Source organism: Lepeophtheirus salmonis, chromosome 8 (assembly GCF_016086655.4).
Source record: "Lepeophtheirus salmonis chromosome 8, UVic_Lsal_1.4, whole genome shotgun sequence".
Classification (NCBI taxonomy): Eukaryota; Metazoa; Arthropoda; class Copepoda; order Siphonostomatoida; family Caligidae; genus Lepeophtheirus; species Lepeophtheirus salmonis.
In genome coordinates this window covers 9596984-9607830 of record NC_052138.2, presented here as the reverse complement: position 1 = coordinate 9607830, position 10847 = coordinate 9596984, and the positions used below count along the sequence as shown (strand labels likewise).

The following is a 10847-nucleotide window of genomic DNA, read 5'->3' as shown; positions in this document are numbered from 1 at the left end:
TTAAGAGAAGATCGATATGAATCACAACGGACATAGCTATTCTACTTCTGTGAAAATAAAATATTATTATTTTTAGTCGACGATAAGTATTTAAACTTTATATAATTACCACTGACATGTCAGAGGAGAAAAAAAAGCTTTGGAGGCCCAGACATAGATGAAAGCGCTGTCGTTTTTCTACATATCTGCCTTTTTTTATGCCTCAAAAACTCTACAGCTTCATTTAACGAGCGCGATAGTGTATGTATGTATACTGTACAAGCCTCGTACTACCTTATAATTGGAACGCAGAACGGAACGAAAATAATGGCTGAACGCTAAACGAAAAGTGAAAAATTGAAAGGAGCACTTACATACAAGCCTGGTGTTATCCCTACTGAGTGAGAACCCCAAACTTACAGTAACATGACTAAATTACGAAAACCTTGATTTTTATCGAATCCAGAAAAGACAACTCAAAACCAATTTGTAAAATAGTTAAATACTTTATTTAGCTATATTTTTTTTAAATATGTACGAGCCAACGCAGGCGAACAGATAGGCAACTCTAGACTCTTTGGATAGTCTGGTGTGAAACCCATAGATCTCTTACATGGACTTGAGGGATCGGCTTGGGATGTTTTCTTTAACTTCTCCGGATCCAGTTGACCTTTTTACCAGATTCTTTCTTTCTCTCCAACGTTTTGTCTTGCTGACGTTGTAAACGGTAGTCCTGGATACACCAAACTGCTTGGAGCGTGCGAATAGAAATTCGTCGATCATGTTCAAGTGCCATTTTCTCGACTTATATGTAAGCAAGAGAGCTCAGATTTCTTTTGTTTTGTAACTAATTGTGTATGCTTTAATATATATAATAAATTTAAATTACTCCACGTTCATTACTTATTGAATTAGTAAGGGTTTAGATTACAATGACCAACCCGGTATTGTTTGATTAATTAGATTATACTTCCTTCGAGTCTCTTTAGTCCTACCTAAAGATGCTCTAATGAAAGAGACATATCATTTAAAATAATAATGAATAAACAAACATGCCCCTTAAAAAAGTTCACTCATTCACAAGCCTTTGATAAAAAAAAAAAAAAAGACTAGGGATGGGAGATATTTCTGACTTTCATAGTGTGCACATATAATATATGTATTATTTGTCTGCATAAATCCCATCCCTAACAATGAAGCGAGTCTACTAATGAACATTTCACATGTAAGTAATTATAAATCTATAAAGGTGATAACTTTTACACCCAATTTTCTTTGTGTCTCATTAGTCCTACTCGTTATGTTTACATATTCTCAATTATCATGTTCTTGTGGAGGGGCTATTTTTTTAAAAGTAGCGGGTTTAGCTTTTTGAACTCCGTAACTCAGTCGACTTGGAAAAAAAATAAATTAATGATGAACTATCTAATTTTTCGTGGATTACTTAATTTTGATGGTATGTAATCAAATTAAACATATAATTATGAAACGCTTATATCTGGGGTTTTCTCGAAAATGGAATATTTTTCTAGAGAAATACACTATTATGTATACTATTTACATATTTTAGGGAACTTGTTATTAATTTAATTTAACAAAAAATTATGAGTGCTACAATACTTTGAATTAAAAAGTTATGATATACAAAGAATATATTTTTTCAATTGGAATTATAATGTCTAATAATTCAGACTTGGGCCCGTTCAAACTTTTTCCATTGATTCAGTTAAAAAGTTAAAACACGATCACTTAATCAATTTTTCGCCAACATGTAATTTGTAATGAAAAAAAAAACATTTTACTCATGAGATGTCACTTTTGACGTACCAAACATGACGTAACTTAATCATTTCTCTCGTGTCGTAAACAATGTATCCTTCCCTTTGAAGAATTCAACTTTTGAATTCATGGATATTTCGTACTTAGTTATAGAGCAATTCATGACAGCATCAGTGCCCATTAGAAGACACTACAGTATATTTAGACAATAGTTGTCCTGTGGTTTTTGTTTCGCCACTTTATTCTACCTTAACCCCTGGAGTAAAATATTTCTTTAGATAATCATAAATAACAAGGAAGAAATGTAGGAACATGGGAATGCCGTTCAAATATTGATTCTAGTTCAGGTGTTTAAAAATCAATCAAACACATGAACAGACTATAAGTTTTTGGCTTGAATCCCTCAATAATTTACTTGTCAATATCATCTACAAGCTAAGTACTATCCCTAAAAGTTAATTTCACTTTAAATACGCTCTGCACTCCCTAATTCTTACGTAGAACCAACTTTATGTGAACATTTCCAATAATCTAATGTATTATGCATTAGTTTTTTTTATTAATAGCTATACTATAAAAATTTCATAATAAAATTGAGAAGTTTCCAACAAATACTTTGCAAAATCAAACATACGTTATTGCATTCTTTATTGTCTAAATCTACTGTTCGGATGCCCATACTAAATTAATAAGCATAGACAACTCCGACACTAAGCATGTCAAGTCATTAAATAGAGACAGGCTAATGAGGCAGAATCAGTATCTAACTGGTTATGATGTGGATGTTGTAGGATGCATTGAAATATATCTTTTGAACAGTACGTTCAATTGATTAAATAACGATCTGTTGTCAACCAAGATATTAAAATTAAGAATTATCCATCATATTCCTAATAATATCTACTGCGTACATAGTGAAAAAAAATATAATACACACGAATCAGAGGTAAATTTGTGTGAATTGGGTAACAGGGGGGAGGTATTTTTTTTTTAAGTTAAATAATCCACAGCTATTCTCAACAATATTTTTTTTGGAAAAAAAATTCAAAAATCTACAGCTTTTTTGACAAAATTTCAAATATCATATTTTTTGGAGAAAAACTTGAAAAATCCATGGCTATTCACATAAAAATTTAAAAAATTAAATTAAGTTTTAGATATTAAATGTTTTGAAAAAAAAAATCAAATATTAAATTTTCTAGTAGATAGAAAACGATCATTAATTTGGGAGGCAACAGCCCCTCCAGCCCACACCCTGCGGACGCCTCTGCAAATCTAGATTTTAAGGAGTTTTCCATGTTTGAAAAAAAGTCCCTTAAATCGAAAATATATATATAATTAATCTTAAAATCCTCATATCATAGTTTTAGGCCTATGATACTACAAATAGTAAGAGTAAGACTATTTGATTAAAGTTATTTAAGGATGAATAAGAATAGAATGCATTGTTATTAAAATATTGTTAGTTTTTATATATTTTCGTTCCTGTATTAGTAAATGTAGCTTTTCTCAATGAATTAGAATCAAAGATTTTTTGCAATTTGTAAGAGCGAAAAGTGTCGAAATAAAGTGTCCTTTTTTAAGAACTGTACAACCTTTTTATACTTTATATGAGAAATACAAAACTATACATACATATTACACATATTAAAAATATCTTTTTAAGAAATAAAAATCCCTTAAATCGATAGATTAAATGAATTAAACATTCGGTCAGTCACATTTAATCTCTTAAATTGAATTTATCCCTTAAATCGAGATTCTACTGTACTTTGTTCAGAGATAGATAATATTTATTCAATATAATTAAGGGATTTTACCTGTATGTTTAGTGTAAGTATGTCTTGCTCTATGTCTGAATCAAAGTAGGGTTGTATTGTTAATTAATATTGGACTTAAAATAATTCCCGTGTGGTGAAAGACAGTACTGTTCTTTTTATTGGCTCTCGGAAAACGTCCCAAATTTGAAAGCTCCATCAACAATGCATTTTTTTACTAATGTTATAGTAAATTACCTCAGTTTATCAATCGGATGCAATTAGTCAAACTTTATCTTTCCTTCAAGCACAAGAATAGTCAATATTGTTCTCTGGGACGACTTTTACATCCAATTCGGAAATGACCTTAATATTTAGAACGAAACGTTGAAAACTTTTTGTGATTATAATGAAAGCTTTTTCAGTTGTTTTTCAAATAACAAAGACCTAAATTTTAATACTCGAAAAATTGCCTTAGGCGGAACAAATTATTTCATCCATAGTTTAGTATTTGGAATCTCCATCAATCATTGAGAGTTCCTTTCTCAAATTATTAATTATTAGTTTTTAACATGAGAATCCGTTCAAAAAACCAAATGTTGGGCAATTTTAAATAAAACTATGTATGATTTATATTCAAAGTCTTTTTTTTAAAGTATTACTTTTATTTTTCAAAAAGTTTCCTAAAAATACGTTTGTACATCAAAGTTCTAAGATAGCCTCCACATCATTCCATATGGACTTATTATTTTTTTAAAGCTCACATTTGTTTGTTACAATCTATATGTTTTAAGGAAAAATTTAAAAAATATACTTTCACAAATTTTTTGAAACGCAGAAAATATTAAGCTATGTAGACTTTGGAACAAATGAACAACGCCAGAAGAAGATTAACATTGTAAATTAAGACTTTTAATTAAACAAGTTAATCAAGTAAATTTATTTTCAAAAGGTTAAATTGTCTTTAAACAAAACTTTGTTGATTTGGGGCAATTTCAAGAGTTTCATTTGTTTTAGTTAAAAGTAATTTTTTATTTTCAAATCTAATTAAAGATCAGGATTTTTGGTAACAATATTCTGCCTCGATCAATTTTTCTTCTCGGGCAATTTTTCTTATTCTCAAAATTTCGCATCATATATCTACTAAACTTTTAATCTTCATCCATATACAAAATGAAGTCATGATTATTATCTAAATGCCTATTTATAGGCCAATTTCGAAAAGCAAATAATTAATACTTAGCATCACTAATAATTATGTATAAATATTTTTATAAAATAATAAATGCACTCAAACAACCTTTTAATAGTTTTTTTGTTTTTATTTTGTCTAATCCACTTAAATTATATTTATTATTTAATATGAATAATAATAGGTTATGGAACTAACCTACTGTGATTTATGGGGATTACCCAAAATACATGGATATTTGTATTTTCATGGATGATTTTAATTTTTTTTTTTTTTTTTTTTTAATACTAGAGTTGAAAGACTGTACATTTTATTCAGGAAGACTTTTTATTCAATATACTATTGCTAAAACAAAAACAAACAATTATTTGTAAATAAGACACATGTTTTATTGCTTAATTACAGGCGTACGTAGGATTATATTTTTAGGGGAGGTTTGGTTTTCGAATTTAAAAAAAAAATCAAAAGTTAAATTTTTTGAAAAAAAATTTCAAAATTAGCAACTATTCATAAGAATTTAATTTGTTGGAAAAAAAAACTCCATAGGTATTTTCAAAAATTAAATTTTAAAAAAAAAAAATTTCAAAAATCCACAATAAAAAAAATTTCAAAAAATTAATTTTTTACAAAAAAAAAATGAAAAATTTAAATTTTGAGTATAAATTTTTTTCGAAACAAATTCAGAAACTGCAAATAATTACAAAAAGTTCAAATATGCATAGCTATTAACAAAAATTTTCAATTTTATCGAAAAAAAATTGAAAAGTCTAGAACATTTCAAATATTCATATTTATTCATAAAAAATTAAATCAAACGAAAAAAAAATTCAAAAAGGAAATTTCAAATCACTCACTCATAAAAGAAATTGTGCACATCAAAAAAGTTATGGCGGATCTCAGGTTAGACATCTTAAGTTTCTGTCAACTTTTCCCTTAAAAACCCCTTAGATTTGTATATATAGCGGAAAAACTGCGTATGTCGGACTAACGGAATTCCAGCCCATTTATAAATAGTCGTAGTTTTTTCATAAGACAACGTTAATATTTTTTTATCAATTTCATATGCACTCTCTTAAAACAGATGTGTTCGACGTGGCTCCAGCTGAAAAACATTAGGAATACAAATATTAATGCAGAAATTGCACATTGCATCATCTATTATCTTAAAGATAAAAAAAATGCTGTGTTTGAGGATTCCGTTGTTTGATAATTGCAGTTCTAGGGGGCAATTTTGCAAAAACAATGAAGCCCCTTAAAAAATGATTATGATTAAGTAAACATTTTAGTCATTTACCATGAGTTGAAATAGTTTAGTATTCATAAGGGATTCTTGCAATGATAAAGATGCTTCAACTGATAGAACAATGAGTACCAAATAATTTCAGTTCAATATGGAGTGACGTAGTTTAGTGGGCAACGCGCCCAGGATAAATTTGTCTCTTGAAATTGATGTCTGTATCGTCAATACACACTGGCTCCTAAAAAAAATTACATTATGAGTATGAACTAGAAAGACAAATCCTTGGTCAGATAGAGTAATTGTAATACTAAAATGCAGGGGTCGGCAACTTATGTCACGTGTGCCTCTTGGCACGCGGAGGCATATTCACTGGATCGTGCGATTTAGAGCATATTACCGTAGTTTGTGTGTGTATTTTTTACCATCATTGTAGATAGTGGCCCACTCATTGATTGGAAATGTTGAAGTTGACACTCCATGTCTCAAAAGTTGCCTGCCCCTTCTATAATGTTTATTTATACTTCATCAGATCAAATCCATCTGACCAATTAAAGGAACATTAAAAAAAATTGTGACGGTTGTATATTCATCTACTATTGAACTTTTTAAATCGAAGTAACATGAATGGAAACCCTAAATATATACAATTACTAGTGTTCCATGAATCACAATCAAATGTAGGTATTAATGTTGAGGCTTGATTGGGAAATTCTAAACTGGTCTAAGACCGGTATAATGTTAACTAATTTGGTAACTTAAGACTGAAGCAAAAAATCATTAGATGCTCAACACCAGTATATATATTTATTCATTTGTTATTTTTTGTGCGAAAAGTCCTTTCGAAATTGTAGTGTATATTCGACAAAGTAGCTTTGAACTAATTCTTTGGTGTCTGCACATGGAAAATGACCAAACTTTGACATGTAAAACCTACAAATACCCAGGAAATTACCACAGAATAGGTATGTGTAGGTGTTGAAAAACATCACATGAATATTGGAGTCTGAAAAGTTTGCGTGTTAGTTGGAAAATTGGACGTTTGAAATGTTTTTTTGTTATATAAAATATCGAAAAAAAAAAGAAAATCATTCCAGAAAAGCTCTAATAAAAAATATAATTGCTTTACATCACGAAAGAAAAATTTCAAAGACATCTCTACAGATACCTTTTATCAACAATCATGTAAAATCATATTCAAGTAGCTTGAATAATTCATGGGTCTTAAAATTTAGACGTCCAGTCCCGTCTTAAGTCTTAAAGATGCATGCAAGTCAAATGCAAAAACCATCCTATCTCACAAACTTCGTTCAATGGCGTCATCATCCAAAATAAGTAACGACTTCATCAATAAATCTCGACCAATACTCCAAGTATAGAAAAACAAAAAGCTTAAAATTTTTTGAAGGAATTTAACTCATAAATGCAAGATTTTTAATTCAATCTAAGGTCCACCATGCGACAAAGTTTTTAAAATAATACTGGATTTCTTTCATGCAGATTCAAAAAGTTTTCCTCTTCACCAAGACAATAAATCTGCTTCATCTGAGCTGGTTAAAATTTACAGGTCCGTGACGACAGTGTGTGAAGTGAAGGGCAGTACCCAATTAGACCCACTTAACTAAAAGCTTGTTGTTAAATTAAAAATTTATTTATTTGTCAAGGTGAACAAAAAAGTTATCGTCTTATCAAAAAAAAAAAAATGTAAAAATCATAAAAGATTTTTCAAAAAGCACCCCTCCCCCTATCCTTGTTACACCTAATAAGATATTATCTATTGAGAATCTCATTAAGTCAACAAGTAAATTTTAAGAACAATATAATTTGGATCAATACAATAGAAGGTGTACCTATATATTTATTCATTACTAAATGTTTTAAATTTTGATTTTCTATAAATGAGAAGTTTTTATCATGTGATTTTGTGGCAGATAAGTCAACATCATATTGGAAAATTTACGTTAACCCTGACACATTACAGAATATCGTTGTAGGTTAAATATGAATGCAAGTTCAAAATGCAAAAAGTATGTTGCGCTTTTCTCAGAAAATCAGGCCGTCTGGAAGGGGATGCATTAAAAATGATCCTTTGTAAAAGGTTATTTAAAATGTTGTATCAATTTTAAAGGACCGATAGTATTTGGAACGAACAAGACGTAAATAGGATTTCAATTAAGGACCGAACAGTCCTACAGCAGGGGCGTCTGCAGATAAAATCAAGGAATAAAACCTTTGTACTAGAATTTTTTTGATCTGGCAAAAAAAAATTTTAAGGGTTTCTTTTTTAAAAAAAAAGGTCATTTGATTAAATTATGCTTCCAAAAAACAAGCTTCCCCCTCCCAAATAAATAAATAAAAATATAATCCGCCGTAACAATTGCAGCCTAATAGGGCAAAGTCTATGTGCAGAATTATAATTATTCGCACAATAAACAATTTTTATGTTGTCTACAAAATTTTAAATGTTTAATTTTTTAGGAAAAATAAATCAATTTCCCTTCTTTAAAATAAAATTGTTATTCGTTCAGATTTAGTCTCTTCTGAAAAATTAAAAACAACAGTTTTTTGCCTCTTCTATAAAAAATTTTTTTATCTAAGTTGGAATTTAAAAAATATATATTTTTCAAATTCGGCATAAATAAAAAATTATGTTTAAATTGTCAAAAAAAAAACTAAAAAAAACTAGAGACTTTCCCCCCTCAAAAAAAAAAAAAAAAAAAAAAATCTTCCCACGTCTCTGATGATGTTTTTCCCCATTTAGTTGAAAATACATTCCGGGGCAGAAAAAAATCGATATAAACTTCACAAAATGCATCAGTTAAGTGTTATCCTTTGATTATTTTTTCGGTAGCAAGTGTATGAATCATATTTTGTAACAACTTCTCTAATTGATAAGAAAAACAACTTTATCGTATTTTCAATTGATATTTGAATGTCTTTTTGTATATCTACGTAGAATGGAGGTATATGTGTTATGTATTTGAGAATCACTATGGAAATAATAAACATATGAATTTGTGTAATAAAAGAGAAAGTGGACTTTGTTGGACTTTGATATATATATATATATATTTTTTTTTTTGTGATTATACACATCATATGTATAAGTATGTAGAGAAATACGTTTATTATCGTTCAAAAGAAGGAGAAAAAATAAAACGATAGACATGAAATCGTTAGCCTCTAAGGAAATTAGAAATACATACATACATATTATATATACTTTCATTTGACTTTAGATGAACAGGAGGCGCAATGCAATCACATAGGTTGTTAGTAGTGTTGTGTGGTTTAGCTGTCTGCCTTTTGAATTTTTCCTAAACATGTGGATAGTATATTAATATTAAGCCAAATAAGATATATAAAAAATATACAGGGTGAGGACTCAAAAATTAAACGTTTTAAAAGCCATTTTCACTTCTCCATATTTTCATTTTGTGCCATTTTTATGGCAAACTTTTAAAACAAAAGTTGATTAATCAACAATTTGCTAGTGTTTTTATTCAATATGTCCCCCTCCATTCCGAAGGATGGCTTCAATGCGGGGACAAACAGAAGCACAGCTGGCAATGATGAAATCTGAAGACAAATTGTTCCACTACTCCGTGATCAGGGCCTTCAGGGGATCGACTTTCGGTTGAGAAGTCTTGTTCGTCCTGCACTCCAAGACGCTCCAGAGAGCGTAGTCCAGGGGGTTCACATCGGGTGAGGACAAAGCTAAAATATTGGGATTTGAAACTTCATAAACAAAAAAATATTATTAAATATATCACGGATGATTGTGTCATTAGGAAATAATTATATTTATTTTCTGTCTTTACACTATAACATCCTGATGGGCTTGAGGTCGGTCTCCATCTCATTCGCCATCTTCCTCATGGATTTCGTCGGGTCCTTCTCAATTTCCTATTTGACCATGGACCTCAATACTTTGTGTGTTTAAATGTGAATATAATAAAGGTTGGCTCAGTACAAGCTGGATTAAACTGAGTCGACTAACTTATTTCACAAATAAACAATCATCAAATTAATTTCATCACATAATATTTTAGTATTTTAGTGTAGATTGGGTCATGGAATTCCCTAAAACAGGACCTTAGGGCTCTAAAAACCAAACCCCAGCACAATTAGTGGTAATGATAAAAATCATAAGGCTCACAGACCGTTCTATGATTTGCAGTCTGAAATGCAATACTAATTCAGTATTGTATCAGTTTTAGTTGAACAAATAAAAAATCATGTGTACTTTTATCATGAATAAATGATACGATATATATAAATATTTGGATTGGGAACTGCGTATTTGGACTGTTTTTATTGACTAAATACTCTTTGTATTTACTGTTTTTGGCAAAAATTGCATTTTATTTACACATATGATGTATGTATGAGTCAGATAGGGATCTTTTTTTTTTGTTTTGTTTTTAAATATTAAATAAAAAACACAGACTCTCGAGAAACACAATGCAGCAAAGTGAAAGAAACATTTTAATTTATTGCCAGACTAGAAACTTTTCTAAAATAAAATATATGTAACTACAGATTTTATCAATTAAATCCTATAATAAGTCATAGGCGGCTATTTAATCAGATTCTTGAGGCTAGTACATATGTATTCATTTTCCAATCTATAAGTATAAACTTAGTTTTCTTAGTCCGACTTATTAAAGAAAAAATTTGTTTTCATAATATATTATTAATATATAGAAGAGAAATCCTTGAGAAATCGTGTTACTCTACGTTTTTGATGCGCACACTCACACATAGTTACTCAATATTTAGATGTTCTCTCCTGGAGAATGGAAAAATAATAATAATAATATCTTGATAATTTTTTTTATGACGTAATGAGGCAGGGAGTACTTTAGTCCAAAGAATAAAGTACTTCCTGGATGGCCTAAGC

The 10847-nt window shown here is 29.5% G+C and overlaps 1 long non-coding RNA gene across 2 annotated transcripts; it reads right to left on the bottom strand.

Annotated features, from left to right (window-relative positions):
- Positions 1 to 5015: 5015 nt before the first annotated feature.
- LOC121123643 (uncharacterized) lies at positions 5016 to 10247 on the bottom strand. 2 transcript variants are annotated; one of them, XR_005866049.2, is made up of 4 exons: positions 9319 to 10247; positions 9155 to 9261; positions 6002 to 6185; positions 5016 to 5809 (listed from the first exon to the last, which is right to left on the bottom strand). It is a non-coding gene; the product is annotated as an uncharacterized lncRNA (long non-coding RNA). The 2 variants fall into 2 exon arrangements; XR_005866048.2 differs by having other exon boundaries at positions 9155 to 10247.
- Positions 10248 to 10847: the final 600 nt, after the last annotated feature.